The following is a 15,114-nucleotide window of genomic DNA, read 5'->3' on the forward strand; positions in this document are numbered from 1 at the left end:
CTTTATCCATTCATCTGTCAATGGACATCTGGGCTCTTTCCACAGTTTGGCTATTGTGGACATTGCTGCTATAAATATTGGGGTGCAGGTGCCCCTTCGGAGCACTACATTTGTATCTTTGGGGTAAATACCTAGTAGTGCAATTGCTGGGTCGTAAGGTAGCTCTGCTTTCAACTTTTTGAGGAACCTCCAGACAACTACATCTAACCACAAGGGAGGCTGATGGCAAAGTGCCCAGCTATGAACTGAGGTTCCTATTCCTGAAAAAGAAGAAAGGACACCAGGAAACAAAATTAGCACCCTTTGCTACAGTTACCTTGATGAAATCATGAGGTGGGAAAGCATCTCATTTGACTGTGGACTTGCAGCCTTGGTCTACTTCTGGCAGATCCTCAGACTCAAGGAGGAGGGGGCCACGATTTGGAAACTATGAGGAAGGGAATCCCCAGAAATGAGAGGATTTATCGCTTTGGGGAAGGATATAAACTGAGGCACACAATCTCGTGCAACTCTGACCTGGTTTCAACTGAACAAGTGGAGTGGGAATCAAGTCCGGTTCTCAATTCAGGACCCAGAGGTTTGGAGGTAGTCAACGCAAGTTAAGAGGCCATTGAGAGATATGGGGTGAGTGAAGAGGCTGCCATCAGGGGAGCCAGGGGAAAAAGAGATAAAAAGCAGGCCCTGGAAAGGAGGCACTGCCTTGGGAGCTGGGGGCATTCAGCAGGAGGCCAAGCCAAGTTAGGCCATTTTCAAGAATCAGGAAATACACATACAGTAATAGATGATTTAGAGTCCAGCCCCACCTTTTTAGGATGGTTTTTAATCTTACAGTGGAGGTATCATGGCAAAATAGAGGTTTCTAGGGAAACTTTGTTTTTGGTTGGAACAACTTTTCCTGTTTATTTATTTTTTAAAGATTTTATTTATTTATTTGACAGAGAGACACACAGAGAGAGGGAACACAAGCAGGGGGAGTGAGAGAGGGAGGGGGAGAAGCAGGCTTCCTGCTAAGCAGGGAGCCCGATGCGGGGCTCGATTCCAGGACCCTGGGAACATGACCTGAGCCAAAGGCAGACGCTTAACGACTGAGCCACCCAGGTGCCCCAATTTTTCCTGTTTAAATCCTCTTTAATAGATTTCTAAAATACAAAAGTAAAGCATGTTCTTTGTAGTGAGTGAATTTGTCCAAAGGCATAAAAGAAAATAAAAAGATCCCCCTCATGCCTCCCCCTCTATGAGCCTCTGAGGTGTGTGTTGTTAGCCTTCTGGTGTGCAGTGAACACCTTCCTCTTCTTCCTCATGAATGCAAGACATATTCAAATGGATACGCACTAGATGGAAATGTTGTACTCTGGGGTGTGTGTGTGTGTGGTGTGTGTGCGTGCGTGCTGTTTTTGCAAACATAAGATCTGATTATAAACACTGTCTTGAAACCTGCTTTAAGAGAAAAAAAACCTATCTTGAACACCCCTCCAAATGAATAGATAAAGACCTAACTCATTCTTTCTAATAGATGCATAATACTCCACAACAAATACAACTTTCCTTTGGTAAACCATCTTTTTCCTGGTGGATATTCAGGAACTCATTTGATAGTCATCTATCTATGTTAGAATATCTCATTTCTGTGAAAGACTTGCAGATAAACTCCAAGAACTAAATTAGTGTGGCTGAACCTGAGAAACATCAATATTCTTCACGTCTCCCTTCTTTGGGGGTCATAATGGGATCCAGTATTCCATGGAGGACCTGAGAAGAGAAATTCCCATCAAGCCTTCAAAGGGTAAATATGTTATATGACAGTGCATGACTATTTACAAATTTTGAACTGTAAGAACTTCACCAAAATGCCAAAGAGGACAAAAGAATTGCTGGAGTAAGCATCCACCTTCCCAGGGAACAAAGTATTAAGTTAATTAAGATGACAGTGGTGTGCTTTGGGTCTGCATGGAACCCTTTGTGTCAGTCAAGAGGAGAAAAATCGTCTAAAAGTGATACCTCCAGGATAGAGATTAAGCAGTTGCATGAAAAATTGCCAATCCTATAATCTGTAACTAACTAACCAGACATGACAAGGGCTGTCATGGCGCCAGGCTCTTTGTCCCAGCTCCCCCACAGCTCAGTCTGCGTCAGGCTCCCCTAATGAGACTCATCCGTAACTGTCTCCCTTCAGTTCGGTCTCCCTTCAGCATTACCCAGCATCACCCAGCAGCTGGCCCTTCCTTGTTGTGCCAGTCCCCCTTCCAAGGCCTGGGAAATCTCTCGTAACCTGACAAGGCTTGGAAGGCTTCATTTTAAACATTGTAAATAAGAGAGGATCCCAATTTAATAATAGGAGACAATAGCTGCTGAACACTCATCACGAGCCAGGGGCTGTTCAAAGCACTTTAGGTGTCTTCTAAAAATCCTTTAACAACTTTGTAAAGTAGGCAAATAGGGGGACAGTGTCGGTATAACATGAAAGCATCATGGTTCATATGTGGTACCCCCCTTTGCTAATATTTTAAGTTGATCAAAGGCAAGCTTTTTCATGAGTTAACGAAAAAACCTGAGCAATGTACAAAAAAACTTAAAAGGGCCAAAATTCTGCAGAAGTGCTTTCTTCAGTGCACGTGACTGCTCTAGTGGATTCAAGAAGCACCATTCTTTCCACAAAGTTAAGAGATCTGGGGGCGGGGGCAGCAGGTGCTGAGGAAGAAGCTGTGAGTGTTCTGTAGGAGGTTTTTTTTTTTTTTTTTCCCATTGATGCTGAAGGTTGCTCCCATATCCGTATTATTTAATTTTGATGTAACAGGTGTCTATTAGAAGCAAGTGCCTTCAGAGACTTACCTCTTGAAAGTGCAAGCCTTGGCTGTGGGCTGCAAAACCTGATTCTTGGTTGGCCTGTGGTTCCAGATGACACTGCCCGGAGCTGGGTCCCCATCTGCCAACCAGTTGCCAAAGCATGTTTATAAAGCAGAATGTACCCACTTGTCATAAGGTCTGTGCCTTTCAAATAGCTGAAAATGCTAGGATCCCCTTCAAAACCAGTCAAACATATCTTCACAGTGAAGGACTCTAACCAAGATGTGGAATTTGTCGTCATCAAAAATGATTTTCTTCAAAAAATTGTACAGTAACCCAAGTCATATCTCTAACATATGAAAAGTGAAAGAAAACTAAATTTATTCATATTCAATTGGTAACTTAAAAAATTGAAATATTCTATTAAAACTAAAGGACAAAATTCATGAAAATAGAAGAATATAGGAAAGCCACATTGAGGTGGTAGGATGAGGTGCCTTTGCATTTAAAGTCCTGCATTGTTGACCAGGTTCGCAAGTAGAGTCTTGCTCCTTGCCCTTTCTCCCTCCTTTCATCTATTGATTGTAGCCATACAGGGTTTCTTCTTTTATGGTTTCTTTGCACCTTGCCCCCACTTTTCCTCTGCTTAGCTGCACATTTCCCTCAACTCCTCTTGCTTTCCTTGGCTAACTCTTGTTCAGCTAAAATGTCATACCCACTTTGGTCTTCTCTGACACCGCAATGTTGGCTGCCATAGATTTCCTTTCTATTTCATTTGTCACATTTGTAGTTTCTTAGCACATATTATCTGCCAGAAGCATTATAGCACTGTGGTTAAGACTTGGGTTCTAGAGACATCCAAACTGGGTTTGAATGTTACCTCTTCCACTTCTTAGCTACAATAGTTTGGGTAACTCACATGACCTCTTTGAGAAGAACAAACAGAAAACAAAACTAAACAAAAAAACAAGATGTACCTCCCTTGGACACTGGATACATGTCATATATTATTGTCAGCAATGGTTTGCATCATTAACTGTTGTGTCCTTGTTTCCTTCCAGAATACTTGCCGTGTTATACATAATCACTGAATACATGAGCAAAGTGTATGAAAAGATTAAAACATTTTCTTGTGGTAACATCATTTGACTTCATATAAAAAGGTGGTTTAATTTATTTATAAAAATGCACCAATGTATTTAAGTCCCAAGCAACAAGTTCTACTAGCTAGGAAATTAGAACCTGTTCAAAAATGTTTTTCTCTATTGACAAATGGAAAGAATTTGATCCCCTAAAGATCAGCGTTCGGGACAACACCAAGCCTAGAATGTAGACACAACAAAGAAACCCCCCTGTAAAATGTATTGTATTGAGTTTTCTGCAAATTGAATCTAGGAATTGTTCATTTTTATTGATTGGCACTGCCAGCCTGAGATGCTACAATGAGGTATCTTTTAAGTGTTCCGTGATAACAATTAAATAGATTTTGTGAAATCTGTGTGGAGCAACTTTGGGAAATGAACAGTTGTATTTCATGTGTGTTTAAGACTGAAAAAGACTAATTGGCCTTACATTTAGGCAAGCATGGTATTGATTAGGTTTCTTGAGACTCAGGGCGATAAAGCACTGTACTAGGCTAGACAGGGACATTGTGAATCCAGAGAATGTTTTTGTTTCTAAAGCACTAAAAAGATAATTACATAAAAGACAAAGTCCATCCATTTTCTCCTGGAAAAACTTTATTTTTCCTCATTTACCCAAGTCCCATTATTTGAGCATGTATTCTCTCATTTCCCATTCCTACTCACTAACACTAAAGACGTTAGTTTTTACGAAAAAGGTGGGTTACAGGATTCTTCATGCACTTCACATTGCATGCCTGCTACCACTTCAATATCCTTAGTTGCCCATTTTAACCAACAAAAAGAGCCGCTTTTCAGATCTATATCTTCTGCTTACAACATCATTCATGTGTCTTTGCTACTGCTGTCTACCGACCTCCAGATGTAATTTACAATTTCCTCTCCCCTAACCTTCCCCCATGGTGACTCTTGGTCCCCTACCTGATTAATGAATCATCTAACATTCTAAGTTGCAGCTGGCCTTGACCCTGGAGGTCCACCATTCACCCTGAAACAGCCATTCCTGTTTCTTCCTTGCCCCACTTTGGTTTGAGTGGCCACACTTCCCCACAAGACACCCACAGAGTTGCTGAATAGTCCAGTCCTTTCCCCTTGCCAGAGATGTGTTTGGGGTTCGCATGTGACCCAGTTTGGGTCAAAGACCCAGGAGGGTAACTATAGTGGGGTCTTCTAAGAAATCTTTTCCTCGCTGATTAAAAGTGAGAAGTACGAGAAGAGATAGCTTCTTGTCTCTGTTGCCCATTGCTACGTCTGGAACATAACACGGGAGCCAAGGCCATTCTTGCAACCACAGGGGAGCTAAACTAGGCTAAGGATGGCAGAGTGAAAATGTCAAGAGACAAAAACAAATCTGAAATGCTAGATTAGCTAAGCCTGGGGCCATTCTGCCTCCTGGTGAAAGAAAAAAATCTTCCTTGTTGTAAGCCAGTTGAACTGGAAATTTCCTTCTTCATAGTGGTATCTTTTACCGTGATATTTCCTCATCATTAGATTTAGGCTACGCATTTTTGGCAGGAGCACTGCTGAAATGAAGTGCTGTTGTGTTCTTCCTGGTGAAGCTGTCAGGAGGCCCAGAGGGTCCACTACCTCTAATACTGGTGAAGTGAACTTGATCACTTGGTTAAGGTGCCTGGTTTCTCCACTCTAAAAGTCACTGTTTTCCTTCTACAATTAATAGAAGGGAGGTACCTTGATACTCTAAGTTTCCTGTTCTCCATCATATTTTCACCCACCAGTATTAGCATCCATTGATGCCTAAATCATTTATTACTGTTATGGTTGTCAAATAGCGTATCCTATGATTTTTTTTTTTAAGTTTTTAAACTAAAATTGTGGGAAACATATATAAAACATGCCATTTGAACCTTTCTTGAGTGTATAATTCACATTGTTGGGCAACCATCACCACTACCCATTTCTATAACTTCTTAGACATCTCAAACTGAAACTCTGTACCCATTAAACTCCGCCCCCCCCGCTCCCCCCCAGCCCCTGGTGACCACTGCTTTACTTTCTGTCTCTGTGAGTTTCACTGCATAGGTACTGCATATAAGTGAAATCATTCAATATTCTTTTGTGTCTGGTTTATGTCATTTCACATAATGTTTTCAAGTTTTATTCACGTTGTAGCATGTATTAGAACTTCATTCCTTTTACAGGCTGTGTAACATTCCACTGTGTGTATATACACTGCATTTTGTTTATCCATTCATCCAGCCATGGACGTTTGGGTTGTTTCATTCTTTTGGCTATTACGAGATGTTGCTATGAACACTGATGTACAAATACCTATTCAAGTTCTGCTTTCACTACTTTTGGGTATACCTAGAAGTGTAATTCGTAGATTATATACATGATATTATGTTTACTTTTTTGAGGAGCTACGATAATTTTTTCTAGGTGCTTGTACCATTTTACTTTCCTCCCAGCAATGCCCAAAGGTTCCAATTTCTCTATATCCTTGCCAATAATTATTTTTTAAAAATTATATTTGACATTTTTATTTGAGGCTGCAAAAACAAAAAAAAGCAAACAAACAATAATGACAAACTTGAAATAGGCTTGTCAAATGATGTAAAATCATCTTTTCCAGGGGAGCAGAAGGTAAACCATCCTGCTTCACTGCTGCTTGCACTCTGCTGGGTTTTGATCCTTCTTTGAGTCATAGTCTGGATCATTTTCCTCATCTCTTTCTTCTTCCCCTTCCTCATCTGCTTCTTCACCTTCTTCATCATCATCATCATCATCTTCGATAGTTTCTCCAGTAAAGTATAACACTGATCTTGGGATTATACGCTCACGTAAGAAGTGACCAATTTCAAAGTCTGCAGCAAGGATAGCTTCAGCAGCATCATCCAGATCTCCATTCTCAGGAACTTCAGGAGAGGCAAAAAAATTAAAGAAAGAGTCACTGGAAACTGTTTTGGTGACAGTACAAACTGTCCCACATCCCTTGTGTTTCTGCTTCTTCTTAATGGTTTTCAAAGTGACATTCTTTTCTTTTTTCCAATCTACCTGGCACCCTGTATAACCCATAATTTCTGGCCCATCGAAAGAAAAGGGATCAGAATCATCTGGTTCTGACCTCATCCCATATGTCTTTGTCAACACTTCATTTGTGAAATATTCATTGGGTTCAAAGTGAAATTCTAAGACAAAACTCATGGGCTGTCCAGCATCTGAGAACTTCACTTTAATATCTTTCAAGTGCTTCAAAATAGGTTCATCATGTTCCTTAACCATATCAATGAGCAAGTCAACGTTCTTAAAACAGTCAACCAGAATTCAGGAATTCCCTTGGGGTCTTCTTTTTCTTCATCCTTTTTCTCATCTTCAATCTTGGCTTTTTCTTTCAGCTCCTCCAAAATTTCATCCTCCTCATCTGGTTTCCATTCACATTCTTCTTCCGTAGGTTCATAAATTGCATTAATGATCTCAAATCGCTTATCAAATAGAGGCTGATAGAGAACAGCATATTTTCAGACCATGAACTTCCTCATAGAATTTGGCTTCTATCTGTGCACATTTAACTTGAAGATTTTTGAGAGCATTCACTCGTCTTTTAACTACCCTAGGCAAGCTTTCAGTGTATCCTGTTGGTGTTTCTACCAGACCATCAAGTCTTTCTTGAAGGGCTGCAAAAATCTGAGGATTTTGCATCATCTGAACAGTCAGCTGACGCACTTTGATTTTTGTTTCTTCACCAGTTTCTTCTTCTTCTAATTCTGCAACATCTTCCAAATCTTGATCAAGTTCAGACTGTTCTTTGTTGTCAACGTCTGCCATGTTGTAAGAACTCCAAATATCGGTGGCTAGCACGGGGAGCCAGGCGGTCGGAGCTGTGCAGGCAGTGACTCAGGACGGCGGTGGGAGGAGCAGGAGGCCTAATTATTTATGTTTTTAAAAAGATTTTATTTATTTGTCAGAGAGAGAGAGAGAGCACAAGCAGGGGGAACGGCAGGCAGAGGGAGAAGCAGGCTTCCTGCTGAGCAAGGAGCCCAATGCGGGACTCAATCCCAGGACCCTGGGATCATGACCTGAGCCAAAGGCAGACGCTTAAGCAACTGAGCCGCCTAAGCATCTCTATTTATGTTTTTTTTGATAGTTGCCATCCTATTGGGCATGAAGTAGTGTCTTATGGTTTTGATTTATACTGTCTGAATGATTAGTGATGTTGAGCATCTTTTCATGTGCTTATTGGCCATTTGCATATCTTCTTTGGAGAAATGTCTAACAAGTCCTTTGTTCATTTTTGAATTGGGGTGTTTGTTTTTGTTGTTTTGAGTTTTAGGAGTTCTATATGTATTCTAGATATTAATCCTTTATCAGATGTATTTGCAAATATTTTCTCCCTTTCTATGGGTCTCCTTTTCACTCTCATGTTAGTGTCCTTTAAGGTGCAAAAGTTTTAAATTTTGAACAAATTCAATTTATCTTATTTTTCTTTTGTTGTATTTGCTTTTGGAGTCATATACAAGAAATCATCGCCAAATCCAATGTCCAAATGAAGTTTTCCTCTGTTTTCTTCTAAAGGTTTTATGGTTTTAGTTTTTACCTTTAGGTCTTTAATTCATTTGGAGTTAATTTTTGCATATTGTGTAAGGTACAGGTCCAACTTCATTCTTTTGCATGTGGATATCCAGTTTTCCCAGCACCATTTGTTGAAAAGGACAAGATTTTCTTTTGATTGTAGCAGAAAACATGTTACCTCTGAGGTTCTCAAACTTGCCCAAGTCAGGACACCCTTAGCATCTTAATACATTTTTTTATGGTGCATTGAGTCCAAAAGAAATACCTAACAATCCCACTCACTGAATAGTTAGGTCTAAACAAACTAATATGTAGTCATTCTTGAACAACTTAGCCACTTGAAAAAAATACTACACATAAATTGAAAGAAAAAATACTATTTTAATTTTATTCTTAAATAACACAACTACTTCCTAATGCAGTGTGTGTTGGGTGATGCGTAACATCTCAGACCTTGGAATCAGATTGGATACTGGAATCAGATGGTGCCCTCATTTCCTGTTCACATTGGTCGTTGAGTGGTTTTGCTTTCTGTCTCTACAATTGTGGTGAACTCACCCTTGCAGAGATATGATGTCGCTGAATGTAAGTAGTGTGATCTGATGTTGGAACTGTGAACTATTTTAAGCTAATAGTTCACATGGTGTCTGAAAGACGTCCGACATCTCTGTGCTTGCCTTGAGCATGGCACCCTGTGAATTTGCTGTGGCATCTCAGCATTTGGTGCAGTTTGGGGCTGCTATCTTAGCTGATACAACTTCTTTAACTTTGATGACCTTCACCTCCACCTCTCCCTTAGCCAGCTGCTCTGATGACCACCCTAGTTCTTGTCTGATCTAGAAGATATTTACCTTTTACTCCTATATTCTGCTCTTTCATACCTTGATCACATTATCCTGTTGTCTATCTCACATTCTTTCTCCTGATTGCTACTTTTACTTCATGAAAATCTCAAAGTTCTTCACTTTTCCCCTTCCCGCCAATCCATCAGCTTCTTTCTGCTTAAGCATTTCCCCATCTAGCCCATCATTCAACATCTCTACTTATGTCCCCAGCCCACTGAACATTAAAAGCTCCATGGAAATTGGGGTTAGTAATCTCTAACATCATTAAGACCCTAAACATTGCCTGAAGATCTTTTATATAAGTTCTTCACGGCTATCCCAAGATGATCCCCAACTTTCCCCTCATTTCTCAAAATCCCTGCTATAATGCCTTCAGCCTCATAATTAGTGGTCTCCATGAACTTTACTGAGGAAACAAAAATCATTACCCTCGTGCTAGAACTCCCTTAGCTCTCTCCACCTGCCACCCATAAACATCTCCATCTCTACTCAGACATCTTGCTCTCCTCATGGTTCAGTAAAGGAGGGTCACTTGCATCTGTCAAGGAGAGTCCCACCACCTCTGTTCACATGCCCCATTTGTCCCTGAGGATGCACACTCCACCTTCTCTACCTGCTGTCTGCTCTGGCAAGCCAAGCCCTTGCCCTCTGGCTTCTGGTGGGGTTTGGCCAATGGACTCTGTCAGGAGACTGGGGAGGAGAAGGAGAAGAAGGTCTGTTGACTGAGCCCCCCGCGCCCTCGATGACCAGCTCTGGGTTGACAGTGGCTGCCTGTCTGTCAAGCCAAAGTTCCTGCTGGGCGGTCCTCTCTTAGAGCTGGGACATTTTCTCCTCTGGTCCCTTCAGGCCACAGGTGGCAGTGGCTTCTGCTACTAGGCCAGGAATGCTCTGCTCTTCCCCTTTGGTTACTACCCCTGTCCACACCCTGGTAAACAGGTCCTTCACTGAGCTCTCTTTGAACACCTGTTTTGAGTGTGTCATCTGTTTCCTGTTGGGACCCTGGGATACAGATCCACCCTCTATACTTCCTTATGGCATTTCTTTCTAGAGGATGCCGTTCTCTGGCTGTTCGTCATGCTGATGATAAACTAATAATAATATACCAGTAACTATGATTTATTAAGCAGTTTTGACATTCTAGGTGCCATGACAATAGTTTAGCATGTGTGATCTTATTTAAATACTGAAACTGCTGCCATTTGTTCACATCCCCCTTTTACAGATGCGGGACTTGAGATTGACCGAGGATAGGCAATTTCCCCAAGATCACACACTAGAAGTAGCAGAGTTGGAATTTGAGCCCAGGACTGTGAGGGACTCACCTGTTAGACATCTAACCACAAGGACACATGGCCTCATTATCAGTCCAGATGGGTTGTCATGACTTTCTAAAAGCAAAGAAGAGACCAGGAAAAAGTCCAACACGGTTTGCAGTGTCAAACTGATGTTACTATTTTGGGGATTTAAATTTGGTGTTTGAGTCCTTTGGTTTATGAGGAATGCAAAGCAGCCAGCTCTGGAGTTGCAGCTTATTCCATCAGCGTCGTGCTGCAGAGCTGGAGTGCAGTGGGGACAAAACGTTTGTGGCAGTGAGCAAGGATGAGCGGGGGGTACTGCACAGGGACAGTAAGTCTAAACACAACCTTCTTGCTCCTCATTCCATCAGGGAAAGGAGCATTTGTATGCCATGGGGACTGACTTTTAGGTTAAGCTCTGCTCTGCCCTGCCATGGAAAACATTCATGGCCCTTCAGTGAAGTGCTTTCTTCACGAGGGACTGAGTGATACCAGAAAACATTAGGAAAGTTCTCCAAGAGAACAACTATTGTGCCCTGTGTAAGAAAACAACTCTAGTGGTGCCCCCTGGGTGGCTCCTTTCTTCTCACACTGCAGCCACTCTTTACTCTGGTCACCAAATGTGTGGCTGTTTCCCCCACCAAGCAATTCTCTGCCATACCAGCTGGGTGTCCTACAACTTAACCCAATTCTGACACTACCCACCCAGAGATAGTGTGGATCCCACAGGTTAAGGTCTCAGGCCCACAGAACTGCTCCCACCCCACTCCAGATGCCAATCACAAGCAGCAGGCACCCAGGTCACCCATAACTTCTGCCCGACTTGGCTGCAAACCCGAGGTTCCCAAGATCCCCTCCTTGAGTTTAATGAATTTGCTACAGTGGCTCCCAAAACTCAGGGAAACACTTACTTACGTTTAGCAGTTTATTAAACATGTGATAAAGGATATAGATGAGTAGCCACATGAAGAGATATGTAGGGGGAAGTCAGGGAGGGTCCTGAGTGCAGGAGGCTTTGTCCTTGTGGAGTTGGGGAGTGTCATCCTCCAGGTGTGGATGTGTTCAGAAATCTGGCAGCTCTCTGAAGCCCATACTGTTGAGATTTGATGGAGGCTTCCTCATGGAGGCATAATCAATTATCAACTCCATTTCCAGCCTCTCTCCCTCTCTGAAGGACAGGGGACAGGGCTGAAAATAGCAAGCTTCTAATCATGGCTTGGTCTTTCTAGTGACCAGCCCCCAGCCAGGAACCATCCAGGGGCCCAACCAGAGTCACTTCATTAGAATAAAAGTTGCTTCTAGTACTCTTAGGAAATTACAAGGGTTTTAGGAGCTCTGCACCAGGAACCAGGGGCAGATGCCAATATACATATTTTCTATCATCTCAGATTCTCTCACCTAGAAAATGGTTGATATTCCAAAGTCTCTTTTGGAGCCTCTACAGAATGCTGTCTGTTCTCAGGTAGATCGAATGACGGGTGGGGATGTGCTGTTGAGAAAGAGTGAAACAGAAACATTTTTTCTTGATTTTCTTTTCAAGATGTTGGGGGTAATTAGGCCGGGAAGAATGTAAGTGGAGATAAACATAATCCTCATTCTTGCCTTGACCTCTTTAGCTTTGGCCAGTGCTTGGATAATGAACACATATCTAGTAACTGTGATTCAAATAAATCCTTTCTCAATACTTGCCCTTGAAATCCAATGATTTCCTCCTGAATCTAAGCATCGCTTTCAGAGATAGCACAATGGGAGTCCAGCAAATGCATAATTTAGATTCTTCCACAGAACATCTGCTAAGTTTCTATCTTTTGCTATTCTGGGGAAATGGGCTGGATACGTCAGAAAGATCCGAGAGTTCTAGAGCCAGTTCTGAGCAGCTTGCCCCTGGCTTCCTCTCCTATTGCCCTCATCTACCTTCTGGTCTGCCCCCAGCAGAGGTGCTTTGTGAGCAAAAGGCAACTGGCTGAAGAGGATAGTCCTTCTCCAAGCCTCGGAGAGCCCCAGAGGTCCAGAATTCTTTTACGTGTCAGAGCTACATGGCTTCCTATTCTACTTTTGTTAGGTCTTCACTTTCTTTTCTGCCATCTCGACTCTTTGGCTTTGGGATTTATTTATACCTAAGAATAGGGGAAGAAAGGAGAAATGTGGCTCTGTCATCATGGACTACTGTTCCATTTATTTACCACCTATAGGGTGAATATGTGTGGTTTATCATGGTTACCAATCTTAAATCTTAAATGGACTGTACTGGGGAGCCATTATTCCATAATTTTTTCTTTTAATTATTTTTCCCCCCAAATTGAGAGATTCTGAAAGAAGACTTTTCCAAGAATTGAGTTTCTAACTTACTCCTTATCCATTTCAAAGCATTTTTTTGATTTTCCCATTAGATCATAGGAGTGTTGCTTTCTTTCTTAGCTTCTCAGATTTCTGAAGTTGAGGGAAGAAAATTCTGAAAAAGGGAAAGCCAGTGTTCTCTGAGTAGCAGGAAGAAGGAAGTGATTTTCTTCATGCCAGAGGGCAGTACTGTGGTGAGTAGCGACTCTTTCCCAATGTCACACTGCTGTTCTGGGGGCAGCTTGCTCTAGTAGCCTTAAATTATGCACTTGAATAGTAAATAAAATAAAATAAAATAAAATAAAATAAAACAAAATAAAATAATAAAAATCTTCCAGGGCGCCTGGGTGGCTCAGTTGGTTAAGCGACTGCCTTCGGCTCAGGTCATGATCCTGGAGTCCCGGGATCGAGTCCTGCATCAGGCTCCCTGCTCAGCAGGGAGCCTGCTTCTCCCTCTGACCCTCTCCCCTCTCACGTGCTCTCTCTCATTCTCACTCTCTCAAATAAATAAATAAATCTTTAAAAAAAATAAATAAAATAAATAAATAAATAAAAATCTTCCATCCTGTGTCACTCTATATCAGTGTTGTTTAATCTCTGTAGAAGTAAATTCTTGAACTCTAAATACTTTCCAGTATTAGGTTTCTTGGCAGAAATACTTCTGATGGCCTTGTGTTTTTTTTTTTTTTTAAAGATTTTATTTATTTGAGAGAGAGAGAATGAGAGACAGAGAGCACGAGAGGGAAGAGGGCAGAGGGAGAAGCAGACCCCCTGCTGAGCAGGGAGCCGGATGCAGGACTCAATCCCGGGACTCCAGGATCATGACCTGAGCCGAAGGCAGTCGCTTAACCAACTGAGCCACCCAGGCGCCCCTGGCCTTGTGTTTTTTAAGGCCTAACTAGAAGCATGCCAAACCTTTTATTTTAAGTATCTTGTAAAATGTGCAATCCTTTGTTAAAAGGCTTTTCATTTGTTTGTTTGTTTGTTTATTTTAAGCCCAGAAGCTCTTCTATCACTTTTGCTGGAATCACCTGGGATATACCTGTAAAAAATTCAGAATCCTGGGCCCCACCCCAAACCTACTAAATTGGAATGTCTGAGTTGAAGCCAAGGAATCTGCATTTCTAACTTGTGCCCCGTGTTTGAGAACCTTGGTTCTAAATCACATAGACGCTAATTCCAGAGCAAAAAATTCTCAATCTGGGCCTAGACCGTTATTTCTCAACCCTGGTTGTATATTAGAATCACCTGGAGTGTTTAAAATATAAGATGTCTGGGCCTTACCCACCAACAACAGAATCTTGGTGGAGGTGGGATAGTGGCGGTAGGATTTTTTTTCTTCTTTTTTTAGCTTCTCTAAGTGTTTCCAATGTGTAGCCACAGTTAGAATTTCCGATCTAAACCTAGAGGCCTAAGAATTGCCTTCAGGATGTTTGTCAATAAACTTGCTGAAATGGCATAATATACAAAAATTGGAGTGACTGCCTGGCTCACAGCAAATTCCTCCTCTCCACAGTGTAGGAATCCAGTGGCTGGAGGCCACTGACCCAGCTGAGATGCCAACCCAAGCCGAGTTCATCAGTATCTTTGCCTTGGAAGTATTTTTTGTTCTTAATTTTTTTTTCATTTTTATTTTTCCTTTACTAGACAGTTTCTCAAAATAAACATCACTTTATTTTTTTTCTTGTAATAAAAATAACGCATTAGTAGGAATAAATCTAGACAATACAAAAGGTGTAAAGCAAAAATGAAAATTACCTCCATCCAGAGAGAAATCTTATTAACATTTTGATGAGTGTCCTTCCACATTTTTTCTATGCATATATAAAAAATATGATTGTACACATACTATATTGTAATCTTTTTTTATTAAATGTAACATATTGTGGGCATTTTTCTTTATAATGAATATTGGTCTTCATGATTATTTTTAAATCCATATAGCAGCATTCCACTGCATGGCTTTACCCTAAAGTATTTAATGAATTTTCTACTGAGAATTGAAAAAAGATACTTTCCATTTTTTCCCTGTTGTGAATAATGCCATCATGAACATATTTGTACATTAAGCTTTGTATGCCTTTCCACTTATTTCCTTAGGATAGATTGACAGAAGTAAGATTGTTGGGTAGAGGGTATGCATATTAAAAAACTGATTACATATTACCAAATTACCCCCTT

At 41.3% G+C, this 15,114-nt stretch overlaps 1 pseudogene; it reads right to left on the minus strand.

The window, feature by feature from the left end:
• Window positions 1-6,477: 6,477 nt before the first annotated feature.
• Window positions 6,478-7,804, minus strand: LOC123858214 (nucleosome assembly protein 1-like 1; annotated as a pseudogene).
• Between the last annotated feature and the right edge of the window lie 7,310 nt (window positions 7,805-15,114).

This window comes from Mirounga angustirostris, unplaced genomic scaffold (genome assembly GCF_029215605.1).
Source record: "Mirounga angustirostris isolate CCGP_5_RB_7025 unplaced genomic scaffold, mMirAng1.0.hap1 SCAF_4, whole genome shotgun sequence".
In the NCBI taxonomy this organism is placed as follows: Eukaryota; Metazoa; Chordata; class Mammalia; order Carnivora; family Phocidae; genus Mirounga; species Mirounga angustirostris.